Source organism: Rhinoderma darwinii, chromosome 7 (genome assembly GCF_050947455.1).
Source record: "Rhinoderma darwinii isolate aRhiDar2 chromosome 7, aRhiDar2.hap1, whole genome shotgun sequence".
NCBI classification, from domain to species: domain Eukaryota; kingdom Metazoa; phylum Chordata; class Amphibia; order Anura; family Rhinodermatidae; genus Rhinoderma; species Rhinoderma darwinii.
This window is the reverse complement of record NC_134693.1, coordinates 105,584,042-105,597,270: the sequence shown is the minus strand read 5'-3', so window position 1 is coordinate 105,597,270 and position 13,229 is coordinate 105,584,042. Positions and strand designations below refer to the sequence as shown.

General features: G+C 41.5%; 1 long non-coding RNA gene across 1 annotated transcript; it reads right to left on the bottom strand.

Annotated features, from left to right (window-relative positions):
• Window positions 1-8,730: 8,730 nt before the first annotated feature.
• On the bottom strand, window positions 8,731-9,987 carry LOC142657306 (uncharacterized). The gene is made up of 4 exons (XR_012849891.1): window positions 9,880-9,987; window positions 9,552-9,659; window positions 8,926-9,060; window positions 8,731-8,806 (listed from the first exon to the last, which is right to left on the bottom strand). It is a non-coding gene; the product is annotated as an uncharacterized LOC142657306 (long non-coding RNA).
• Between the last annotated feature and the right edge of the window lie 3,242 nt (window positions 9,988-13,229).

The window sequence follows — 13,229 nt, the reverse complement described above, 5'->3', positions numbered from 1 at the left end:
TAAGAGTGTTGGGTAACGTCAGCACGGATCAAGACAGGTTGGTGGCATTGTTATACTGGTTTTGGGATGCTTGGGAGGCGGGGTTTTCTCTGGCTAAGGTGAATCGTTTCGTTGCTGGGTTGGCGTTTGGATTTAAATTACGGGGTTTTCAGGATGTGTCCAAGAATTTTTTGGTAAGGCAAGCTTTGAAGGGTTTGCATCGCGGCAGGGCTGAAGCAGATCAGAGGCGACCCATGTCTTTTACCCTTCTTGGTTCGTTGGGCGCATCGCTGGGGGCTGTTTGTAATTCGCCTTATGAGGTAGAGTTGCTTCAATTGGCTTTTTCTCTAGCGTTTTTTGGAGCACTCAGAATTGGTGAGTTGGTTTCTCCTAGTGCGGTGAGGGCTGGGGGATTGCGACAGGCGGATGTGGGTCTATATGGGGATAGACTCGAGTTGTTTTTGTGGCGGTCCAAGACTGATCAAGTAGGACGGGGTAAGCGGATAGTGTTGTTTGCCCTCCCGGGGTCGGCGATGTGTCCGGTTGCTTGTATGGTTGCTTTCAAGCTACGGGGTGGGGTGCCTGAGTCGCCATTGCTCCGTCATGAGAATGGCTCGTTTTTGTCCAGGTATCAATTTGGTGCTGTATTTAAAAAATGCTTGGCTGAGGTCGGAGTTGGGTATGAGTATTACTCGTCTCACACGTTTAGGATCGGCGCTGCTACTGAAGCTGGGCGTTGGGGGTTGGATGACGAGGGTGTGCGTCGCATTGACCGTTGGAAGTCCAATAGGTTTAGGACTTACGTGCGCCCTCATTTGTTGTGAGTTTGTAACTTGTGCTTTGATGGCTTACATGTGCGTTTGCTTGTCCTTTCATTTCAGATCATCGCCCCTGCTTAGTTTGGCTTTTAGGACACTCTTATGTGCACTGGGGGGCACTGCGGGCGGACGTTCGCCCAGATGGCCGTCAGCTTCGCATTCCGCGGCAAGATGCGGTTTTACATTGGCTGGGATTCCGAGGTATGTTATGGAGCTGGGTATTGACCGAGGTTCAAACATACTCTCAGTTAGATAGGGTTCCGGAGGTTCTGGCTTTACATGTGGGGGGGGGGGGAACGATCTAGGTGTGCACCCTTTTCGTGAGTTAGTGCGGGATATAAAACACGATTTGTTACGCTTATGGGTGTCTTATCTACGCTTAGTTATAGTTTGGTCGAACATAGTTCCGAGGAAGTTTTGGCGCTTGGCAAGATCAGTGGAGAGGGTTAATAAAGCCTGCATCAAAGTAAACCGGGCGGTGTCACGTTTTGTTGCCAAGAACGGGGGCATTTGTGTTCGACACAGGGATTTGGAGTCAGGAGTTGGAAGATATTGGCGGAGTGATGGAGTACATTTGACCGAGGTTGGAATTGATTTGTGGAGCCTGTCCTTAGCAGAAGGAATTGAGAGGGCGGTGGTGGTTTGGAGGGACTCACAGGCTTAAGGTGGTCAATGCCTGTTTCGCTGTGGTGGGGGGAGTCCTTGAGGTTTGTCAGTACAAAATGGTGGGGGGGGTCGCATCGGGGGTATGCGTCCCCCAAAAAGGTATATAATTTGAAGACTTCATAGGGTGTTTTTCCATTTGAAGTGGTCTTCTGGTGGTTGGAGCCTCCGAGCTGGTTTACGAATGGAGGTAAATAGTTGTTGGTGGTTTGCAGATGGCTAACTTAAAAGGAAAATCGGTAAAAAATGGCTTCAAGGACTTCCCCTGCTCTGTTTAGTGTTAAAATGTTGATTGTTATTTATGAGTCTGACCCATGTAGATTAATAAACGGCTGCTGTGGCCATTTCACATCCAACCTCGGTTGTCACGTGTCCTTATTTGGTGGATGGGTGGAAAAGGGGAATAAAAGGTAAAATAGCACATGACTCTACTGAGGCCAGTCAAGACGAGGCTGGACGGCAGCACGGAGGGCTTAAGGGAAAGCCTCCATGACTGCCATAGGAGGGAAGGTTAGCCAATCAGGGGGGAAAGGGTTAGTGGAGGCAGGGAGAGGGAGGAGATGGAGAGGGGAGGAGTTGGGGTTCGGTATCTGTTCCTCCCGCTGTTTTTAGCATTGAGCCGGAAGTTGCGGGAGGAATAACAGGTAAAAAGGTTAGCTCCCACCCTTCCGCCCTGAATTGGGTTGTGTCTTTTGCGATTGGGTTTGTTTTTTGTGCGTTTGTCTATTTTCTTGTGCTTATGATGTATGCTTGCGTAACTTGTGTTTCTCTTTTCTTTGGAGTAGGTCTAGGTGTCATGGCGGCTGGCGGGGGGAGTCCTTGAGGTTGGTCAGTACAAAATGGTGGGGAGGTATCATCGGGGCATGCGTCCCCCAAAAAGGTATATCATTTGAAGACTTCATAGGGTGTTATCCCTTTGAAGTGGTCTTCTTATGGTTGGAGCCATCTGCAGAGGTGAGCTGTGCCTCCGAGCTAGTTTACGGCTGGAGGTAAATAGTTGTTGGTGGTTTGCAGATGGCTAACTTAAATGTAAAATCGGTAAAAAATGGCTTCAAGGACTTCCCCTGCTCTATTTAGTGTTAAAATGTTGATTGTTATTTATGATTCTGACCCATGTTGGGTCATGTGAATTATAGGAGGAATTCTCTGGTCGAATTCCTAAAGTAGTTATCCGAATGTTTCGGATTAAATTGTATTTAAAAAATAATGTAAATTAATAAACGGCTGCTGTGGCCATTTCACATCCAACCTCGGTTGTCACGTGTCCTTATTTGGTGGATGGGTGGAAAAGGGGAATAAAAGGTAAAATAGCACATGACTCTACTTAGGCTAGTCAAGAGATTTCCCAAGTGGGACAAAAACATATTTTACTGGGAACAAGATCCCCTATAAGGCTGGATACACTACTAAAGAAAAAGCCTTCACAAAAAATATGGGACACAAACCTCAAGTTCGTAATGACATAATAAACATGTCCTAAGGACACATGGAGTAAAAAGCACCACTAAACTGACCCATAAACGGTCCAAGATACAGCAACAACAAATAACCACCACCACCACCACAGGACCCCAAAGGTCCAACTGTCCGATTTCTGTTATAATATCCTGCAATACTTATGTAATCACCTTCTGTAGATGTCAGACCCGGTGGCTATTGTTAGGCCTCCGGTTACCATAGCAACCATCGGCACCCTGCTATTGCGTCGCAAGGTCGCCAATGGCGTTGTAACCCCTTAAGTGTGGTGATCGCTATTGACCGCTGCATTTAAGGGGTAAATCGGCGTAAACCACTGCGATCGGTCCCGGAGGTATGAGCTGTGATAACTGTTGTACGACGATACAGCAGTTATCACAGCTCATAAATGTGTCGGTGGTTGGGAATGGCGCTGGATTTCAGCGGTACCATACTATTACTGAGCTGAGCACGAACAATGTGCTCAGCTCGTTGTAATAGTAATGAGCAGAGCGGGAAGGGGTTAAGGACAACCTCAGCAATGTGCTAACCACAGGGGGCCTTCTGTCGAGCTTCTACCACAATCTGCTGTTATCAATGGGGGAATCGGACAGCAAATGGGCCGTCAGTGTAAGACACAAATATGAAAAGTCCTGCAAAGGTAGAGTCGCTCCTTACACTGGCTTTCTGCTTTAGCCAACTGAGGGGTTGTGTAAGTAGGTTGTCTAAAGGTCCATTCACACTGCATTTGCAGTGCACAATTGGCATATGCATCGGTAAATGCTCACGTCGCATACCACAATCTTGTCCATTATGGACTAATATATATATTGGTTTACTTTTATTTCACAAATAAGTGGTATAGAAACTTGGAAACATACTCTCAGCATATCATGGGGATGCTGATACTGTATAAGTCAAAGGAGGTTATATCAGGCAGACAGAAGGATAAAAAATAGCAAAAAAAATATTATAGAGGGAGTAAAGAAAAAGGTGTAAAAAACGAAACAGAAAGACTGCCTAGATAACAAGGAACAGGGAAAAGTTATACCTTGTAAAAAAGCAAGATGGAAAAAAGAGAAAGATAAATTTGGACTGACATTATTTTGCTAAATATAATGGTAATATTGAAGAAATTAAAAGAATCCTAAAGAGAAATTGGGAAATACTATTAAGTGATCTGTTTTTGAAAGATGAAGTAAGAAGGTCCCCACAAATGATCGTAAAAAGACCAAGGATAATAAATGATATAGTCGCACCATCCTATCCAAAATATAAGAAATACTAAAGAAAGGAATAGGGTTTGCGAATAATAGTAGAGTTTAAGAACGAGTAAAGTAAATGAGTCTTTACTATTCCCCATAGATTCATATTGGTTGTTTTTATCCTATTTTATTAATATATGTATTTTTGCATGGAAAAAGAAATATAAGAAATTCCCTGTATTAAATAATGTAATTGGGATGAAGTATTAGAGGAATAGAAAGGGTAAAAGAGTGAGAAAGAACCTCTTCCGAAACATCTGCCATAGAGAGATATGTCCATTATAGGAAGTATAAAGAGATTTAGGCCCAGATCACACTGAGTTTTTTTATGCTGATTTTGACACGGAAACCGCATTGGAATCAGCACCAAAAAACGGCCGAAACTGTCTTCTATTAATTTCAATGGAAGGCGGAGGCGTTTCTTTTCTGCTGCAGCTTTTAGCGGCTCGCTGTTCCGCCTCTGACCTCCCATTGAAATCAATGAGAGGCAGAAAAAGTGTTTTTCACAGTGTTTTTTGCACGCGGCGCGCAGTGGCCACGGGCGAAAAACGCAATGGTAAATGCTGCGCAAATCGCAGGCAGGTCAAAGTCTGCCTCAAAATTTTTCTGCCTGCAAAAACACTCTGTGTGAACAGGGCCTTAGAGTTCGGAACGTCACTTCTGGTATTGCGTGAGTAAACGTAGAAAGGTTTGTTTATATAATATAGAGACATTTAAATTGTTTCAATGCTGTGAAACATAGTATTCCTGATGAAGGGGGCTGCCCCGATACAACTGACACAGTGGGTTTTATAAGTTTTAATACTTTTTACTATATTAAATATCTGCTCCTATGCACTCTTACTAGGGTCCTGACGCTGAAGGGCTCCTACCACACCACTCGTCCTAGTGACTACTGCACCCAGTCCAGTACAATTCAGGAGTGTACTACTAGGCCACATCTCAGGCCTGCAGGGCAACCATTCATCACTGCAGCTATCTAAGCGGCCCTCTAATACATGGAACGTTCTTTATCCTAATCAGGACCTAGTTACAGCCTCTCCTGGGTTTGAGCACAGTACTGCTCTACTGACCACTGGTTCCCATGCCAGGCTGACTATTCTCACAGCCCCAGTAGACTCCTCAGAGCGAACCACTCTAGGCTGACGGTACTCTTCAGCCACGCATGTTTCAGTGACAGCCTACACTTATAGGCCTACCCCTACGTAGGATAGGCCTTCTCTATCAGCCTACAGACCATAAGAGGTCATTTTGTTAGCTTATTTTCTGCTTTGTTATTGACTCTCATCGTCTCACCTGACTTCATGATGGCGCAGCGCATCACTGCCATTACACTCTGATCCCAGCCAGCACCAGGCTCTTTCTTTCCAAACCCCCTGTACCTCCCCTGTCACTGTCCAGCAGCCTCTCATTGCTATGTACAGTGACAGCACCGCACATAAGACAGTGCCACTGGGAACTGCGGCCTGTCCTCCTGCCAACCTGTAAGACAAAACCTTCTATACAGTGAAACACAACAGATACACAAATATACATTAACAGTGAGCACCTAAACAGTTAATATAAAGAAACAGGCAACCAACTTAATAACATAATCAGTTTATAAGCTGGAAATGGAGGTTATACGGCTCGCCCTCATTACAAGCTGCTTGCAATCGACCAACTCATGTATCTGGGATCTGCATGAATTTAAAGGTCTGTTCTGGGATTTGAATTTATTTAGAGGTCTTGGTCAGGTATCTAAATCCATTTTCTTTACTCTGATTTGGGGTCTGAATTTAACGGTCTGGTCTGTGATCTGCAATTAATTGAGGGGTCTGGTCTGAGGTCTGACATTATTTAGATGTCTGGTCTAATTTTATTTACTCTGTTTTGGGGTTTACATTTTGGAGTCTTGCCTGGGGTCTGCAGTTAATTGGGTCTGTTCTGGGGTCTGGTCTAGGGTCTGAATTTATATAGGGGTTTAGGCTGGTGTCTAAATTTATTTGGTGGTCTGGTCTGGGGTCTGCATGAATGAAGGGGTCTATTTTGTTGTCTGAATTCTTTACGTTGCTCTAGAAGCTGAAGATGGCTGCAGAAGTGAACAACTAAAGATATCTCAGCAGCAAACTCTGTAATGTTATGTCAGGAGAAGTCATCATAGCGGTCCTGGCTGGGTGGAGATAAAATGGAAAGAGAAAGTCTACAATCAGAAAAGACGTCACCTGTGATTTACCCATTTTAAGGCGGACCTGTCAGCCTTATGATATGGAGCATCTTTACTCAGAACTCTGTGTTGTGATGGTCTTCTGTTATTTTTCCTGGAAATGTGAAAATAAGGCCATCATGGAAACGCATTGGCATGCAACTAATTGATTTTTAGCTACAAATCAACAGCCTCAGTACAAAGCTATACATTGAGTTGCATGTAACCCTTAAATAAGTAATAGAATTTAAAAATAAGATCAATTAAAATCAACCAGTCTCTGTGAAGTCCCAGCCTAAATAGCAATTGAGTGTTAGCATTCATCTTGTCTATAGAATGTATCCCTATGTAAGGCCAAGTACCGGCAAGGACCGCAGGGTTAGTCGCAAGCAATAAAATACAGTAGACCCAAGTAATTCAAACAACAAATTCTTTACTGACCAGTGGTATATAAACATACACAAGGGGATGTAAACACTACTCTACAAAAAAGAGGCACAATCTCTTTCAAACATTACACAAATAATGGCGCAATGCGGCATGGGTGGCACACCAGCTTCTTTTGTTTGTTGGACGGAGCTTTAACTCATCCCTGCTTCGCTTTAGGAGTAAGTCCTCTTCTTCAAACATCTGCCCATTTATTTCAATAGGAAAAACGGCGTTCTGTTTCGACGGGCCGTTTTTTTTAAAAATGGCAGCGAAAAAGAAGCGCAGGTCACTTCTTGGGACGTTTTTGGAGCCATTTACATAGACTCTATTGAAAACAGTTCCAAATACTGGCGTAAAAAACGCAACGAAAAACGCAGCGAAAATTGCAAGTGGCTTAAAAAACGTTTGAAAATCAGGAGCTGTTTTCCCTTGAAAACAGCTCCGTATCTTCAGACGTTTTTGAGTTTGCATGTGAACATACCCTAACTGCAAATTAACCTGCCATACATATTGGGAAGAAAAATAAGGAAAGTTTGTGCTCCTGGACTGTACAATACAAAATCTTCAATGTATCATTGTCTCAATTTATTTACCGCCACCCTTTAATTCTTATGTCTTGGGTGTGGTACAGGAGTTTATTGATAAAAAGCCCTTGCAGATTATCCACTGCTACTAATTGGCGACTTCAATGGAGTAATGGACTTTAGTATGGACAAATGTAACAGGTGGGAGGGGGTTTAGGATGGTTACTGCCCCGCAGAGGAAATTGCACAGCAAGAACTTCAGACGACACAGGTATAAGATGCTGAACAGAACTTTACTCCAACAGAGGCACAGTCTTCACGGTTATAATATTTAGTACATAAGCTTGACGGTTTCACTAATAAATAGGCTCTATACTTGGCGGTTTCTGATTTAACTTGTGAGAATGGGACAATGTGTTTGCTATGGTTCAGTCTCAACTTAAACTTGTGCTGCAGAGGGTCTTTGTTCTCATATGAAATGCTGAGCTAGCGATACGCCATTCAGGCTAGCAATACAAAGTATTTTTGGTTGATCAGTCACTTTGTAACTTCTGCCCTAACTGGCAATCTCAACTGGCAGCTCTCATCCTGCCTGTTTGTCCAATCTGAGATCTGTGGGGATTGTGTCACCCTAGCGGCTTCCCTGCTTAATGTGATTGTCTCCGCTTGTAAAGAGAGCCCAACATTACATTTTATGTAACTGAAATTTAAACAACTATCAAATATATCAATATTTTACATCTCCTGTCACTTTTTGTCCAACACAGGATCTAATCCAGTACATATGGCGGCACGTTCCATACTCTCTGTATTGTGTACATATGATACAATGTCCTGTCACCTACCACTGGATTAAACGCGATGTCACACAAATAGCGCTGTGAAGGGTCGGATAAGTGAATTGTATACACTGTGGTAAGTTGTAGCCAGGCACTGAACACACTATAAATACCAGTCACACTTATGGATTGATGTTAAAGATTTATTTAAGGTTTTTGTGGATCAAAATATATAATGGTAAAGATGATGTTATACAAGATCCTGCAAAAACAATGGAAAATGTCACAGTATATAATGTAGTATCAGTAAGTGGTGGGAAATCTGTATTCCAGAGACACAGGAAGAGATGACATGTTCTCCTGTTCTGGGCCTGGTCTTCTGGGTAACATTGATGCACCGGTAACCACACTGATGTCTCTTCTGTGACAGATGTAGAAAATTTTAAGTCTCGCCATTGGAATACTTGTAAGATGGCGGGTTCTGCCCTCGGTTGTTATTGGCATTGATGTTGATGGTCTGTTTGTATCTGCTGACTTGTTCTGGGGGGAGAAGCACACAATCCTATTAGATATTCATTATTCAGGCTGCTTACCAAATATAGAGGGGACATATCTAGAGGAACTTACCTTTCTATCAGCAACGATGGCGGCTCCTCCGGTCACAGGGAGCGCAGTTCTCGCCAGATATACTGCGGAATTGATGTTTATGCTGCAAGAGAAATATTTGCTATTAATGCTCTACTAATGTGTGTTTCTTGGCAGTCACAAAATCTAGAAGAGGTTTTATTGTGGATTTTCCTATTTGATCCTAGGGGTTACGCTACAAACCTTGAAGATGATTGATCCAAGCGATGGGTTTGATCTAAAGCTGCGCTGTTCAGGATGTTACAGGAACTTTCTGATGTTCACAAAGGTGGAATCATTGTTTTATGCACCTAAGATGGTAAATGTTCCTTAGGAGTCCTGCAAGATGCCAAGTAATGTCTTACATCAATAACAATTTTCCTTGTATCTAATCATGTCGTTTCTGCCGCTTACGGCACTTTTCTAAAAAAGTGGACAGAGAGTAGCTGAAGCAGCAGAACCACCAGCGGCCGACACATTTATCATAATAACATGGATTATTAGTTAATAAGGTGTGGGCCTTCTAATAAATTAGGCACATTTTACTCCGTTTTTTTATATTAAGACCGGTGTATGAAACGTCAGTCTTAATGAATTCCCACCAATCTATTATACTACATACATGCTTACAGTTTTCTTCTAAAACCCAAAACCTTCATTTAGAAATTAAATAAATATCTGAATACAAGAAAATTGAACTAGAAGATAGAATGACTTATTTACAATTTCTTTATGTTGGTTGATAAAATAAATTACTGATACAGAGGAAGACTTAAGAGATGGAAGAACATTCTCACAGCAAACATAATAGACAAGTACAATGCTCTCACCTTATGTGCTGTAAGGACATGAACAGACGCAGCTACTTTTTTTGTCCTAACCTCCTAATGCCCTTCAAATAGATCTTGCGGTCAAAGCGTCCACCAGCCAATGGGATGCTGGAATGAGAAATACATTGATGTAAGACATATGATAATGTTAGCAGGTAACCACAAAAATAATTGTTTTGTCCTAGATTTACATCCTAGATTACTCCAGTACTGTCACCCAGGTATACAGCCACCTGCCCCAAAGTGTGAGCTCTGGCTATAAGGCCCATGTAGTAATGGCGGCTACTGAAAGGATCATACCAACAACATGGAGGAAATCATGACTTACTTATCTGAACCAGGTCTGAGCTTTACTTCAAAGATACCAAAAACGGGTCGGTGGTCTGAGGTATTCAAAACAGGGCAAGAGTCGTATCTCAGGACTCGCACATCTCCCTCATATTGGCTTTTAAACAACACCCTGTCCTGTAGAGGTCATGAAAATAACAAATATCATCAGTGCAATCATATTATAATTTATTTATAAAACTCATAGCATCATAGACTGAACATTTCGGCCTATTTTCTTTAAGAAATATAAATTTTAAGACTTTCTTGCATTTAAGGTTTGACTTGGTCACACAGATTTAATGAAATAAGTATCTTTGAGCCATGCTAGGCGAAGACATATTACACTGGGAGACGATGACAAACTCACTACAAGTAAAATGGACTGGATGCTTTGTTCTTAAGAATTATTCCTCCATCTATAATAACAATTCATTACCTTGGGCGAGGGGATTTATTATATGAAAATCTATTCATGAAATGTATTCTTTCTTTAGCTCTGTAGACCTGGAAATAAGATATCTTACCGTATATGATGGGACTCTCTGCTTTTCTGATGTATCGTAGGTGTCTGTGCCAATGTCGAACTTATATGTAGGAAGGAATTCAATGGTGTGCTCCTTAAACCCTACAAATATGGACCCTTAAGTTAAAAGAAAAAAAAACATGTCAGTATTAAAAACATGTGCAAGAGATGTAGGACTATATAAGAATGTGGAGAACATATGAACCATCATGACAGTGATTTGTATTGATCTGTCGAGGTGTATGTGGTAATAATACAGGCTGAGGAGTGATAGAGATCTGTCTACTAGTAAATGTACCGTTGTTCTTGGCTTCATTCAGAATGTCATGTTTGAGGAGACTGGACATATCTCTTCCTTTAATGTGCTTCAGAAGAGATTCCACGTTTTTTCTGTCCTCTTTCAGTTGAAAATTGAGGTCCCCAAACCAAAAAACTCGATCAAAGCGGCTGGTGACGTCCACTGTAGAATGAGATAAACACAGGACACAATTAGACCACGTGACTGCATTAGAGTCAATGGAGATAAATAGAGAGATAAAGGAATCGATAGGTTCAACCACATAAGTGATACTCACAGGCATTGGAGTTGATTCTTTCCGGAATAATTTGAGGCAGGCGGAGACCCTCAGTGATGGTTTTATAGTCCTGGATCCTCTTGTGGACTGCCCCAACTGCCAACAAAAATATACATATCAGTAAATGTGACCTCCTGGAATTTAGGACAACCACCATATTTAAGTTTTCTTTGACAATAGGTTTCTTTATCTTATATTATGTAGGTATCATATCTACTTCTTGGGCTGTGTATTCTGAATGTTCCCTCAACAATCAATTTTTTACAAATAGTATTTATATTAATTGGATTTCTATTGACATTTTAGAAGATGAGACTGGTGGAGTTCCATGATCTGGGTCCGCACTCTGTACACCAGACGCACTGATATTTCTGTTACTGTAAATCTAAGACACAATCATTTTCATGACAGAGGATAATGTATTTCTATACCAGTCTGTAGAGGACATTAGGCAGTTTATCCTTCCACTATTATTCTCTCATTATATAGAATAAGTTTGATGGATTAGAAGAAGTTTGACCAAATGAGGAAGAACTTTTAATTTTACACCAAAATATCAATAGTACAAATCTTTTCATGTCATCTCATATATTCCAGCTTATTATTATTAAACAGCAGCACTTTTATACACAATAACACTGTACATAGTCATATATTAAAAACAGACATACTTACATCTCATATGGGAATTAATAAACAGGAATGATGTCCCAAAGACGGTGAAGGCAACACCCAAGGCTCCTTTAGTTTTGACATGGTGGAATAGCCTGGTTGTTACATGGGTGTGCTCTACCTCTGTATAAGAAATGAAACACAAGAAGAAGGGGTTAGTGGTTAATAGTACAACATGCAACAATGAAACAGAGATAGTTTCCTATTAAACGCTGGAAATATTACTACAACATAATTTCACACTTTGTAACTGTGGAGTAAACTATCAGATCTCCAATACTCCACAGTGAAGAATCTGAGAGTCGAGATTGCAGACATCTAGTTCTAATGACTAAATAATAAGTTCAAACTAATGACTTCAATTAGGACTTATTATGTAAATGTAAGAAAGTGAATCTTACCTGAGCAGAACCAGATCAGTTCCCGTCGAATAAAGATGGTGAGATACAGGACTCCGAGCCCGGATGAATGGTATAGCACGTAGTGTGGACCAAGAGTCTCTTGTAATTTTATCTCCCATTCCCGTCTACAAGAAGACACAATTTCAAGTTTACATATTAATAAATTACTCCAGATTAAAATATTGAACTCATTTATTAAATAATCAATATTATAACCTCTGGGGTTAAATAGGAAAATTTAGGAGTGATCCTACAATAAGTAGTAGGTCAAGAGAGAATTTCAATCAGCCGACCTGTAGTCCATCTGCAGACAAAGACTGTTGTAAGACAACCTAAGAAGACTTACCTGTTTGGACATCCTTCCTGAACGCCAATTACGTAAATGTCTTTGGTGTCATCTGATGGCAACAGCAGATCCTCTAGATTTAGTGGGAACTCCTGCTCAAAATATGAAGATATTAATAATGTATAAACAGAGCACCAACCAAACTGACATCTTCTATATCACCTACAAAAAATTATATCTGATCGAATTGGATTTTAGTCTTTATAGACTATGGCCAGTGCTGCAGTCTTAGGATCAGAGGCATTACCATTCAAAAGACATAGATTATTAGTTTGACAGTTTGTAGTGTGTGCAGCAACATTGATTGGCCCAAATGTTTAGAAAATTTGGGCCTAGGGTAGTATATAATATATCTATCTCATATCCAACTACAAATTTATCCAACTTTAGGCTATGTTCACACGGAGTATTTTGCAGGAGGAATATCTGCCTCAAAATTCCGTTTGGAAGTTTTAGGCAGATTTTCCTCTCCCTGCACGCCGATTTTTTTCACGCCGTTTTTCGCCCGCGGCCATTGAGCGCCGCGGGCATAAAACTCAGCGAAATACGCTATCTCTGCCTCCTATTGAAGTCAATGGGAGGTCAGGGGCGGAGGCGCCCGAAGATAGGGCATGTCGCTTCTTTTTACCGCGAGGCAGTTTTACTGCTCGTGGGAAAAAGACGCCGACGCCTCCCATTGAAATCAATGGGAGGCATTTTCGGGCCGTTTTTGCCGAGTTTTGCGACGCGGTTTCCACGTCAAAAAACTTGGCAAAATACTCTGTGTGAACATAGCCTTAGATCATATACACTCATGGTTCACAATAGATATTGTATATTACTTCTCACCTT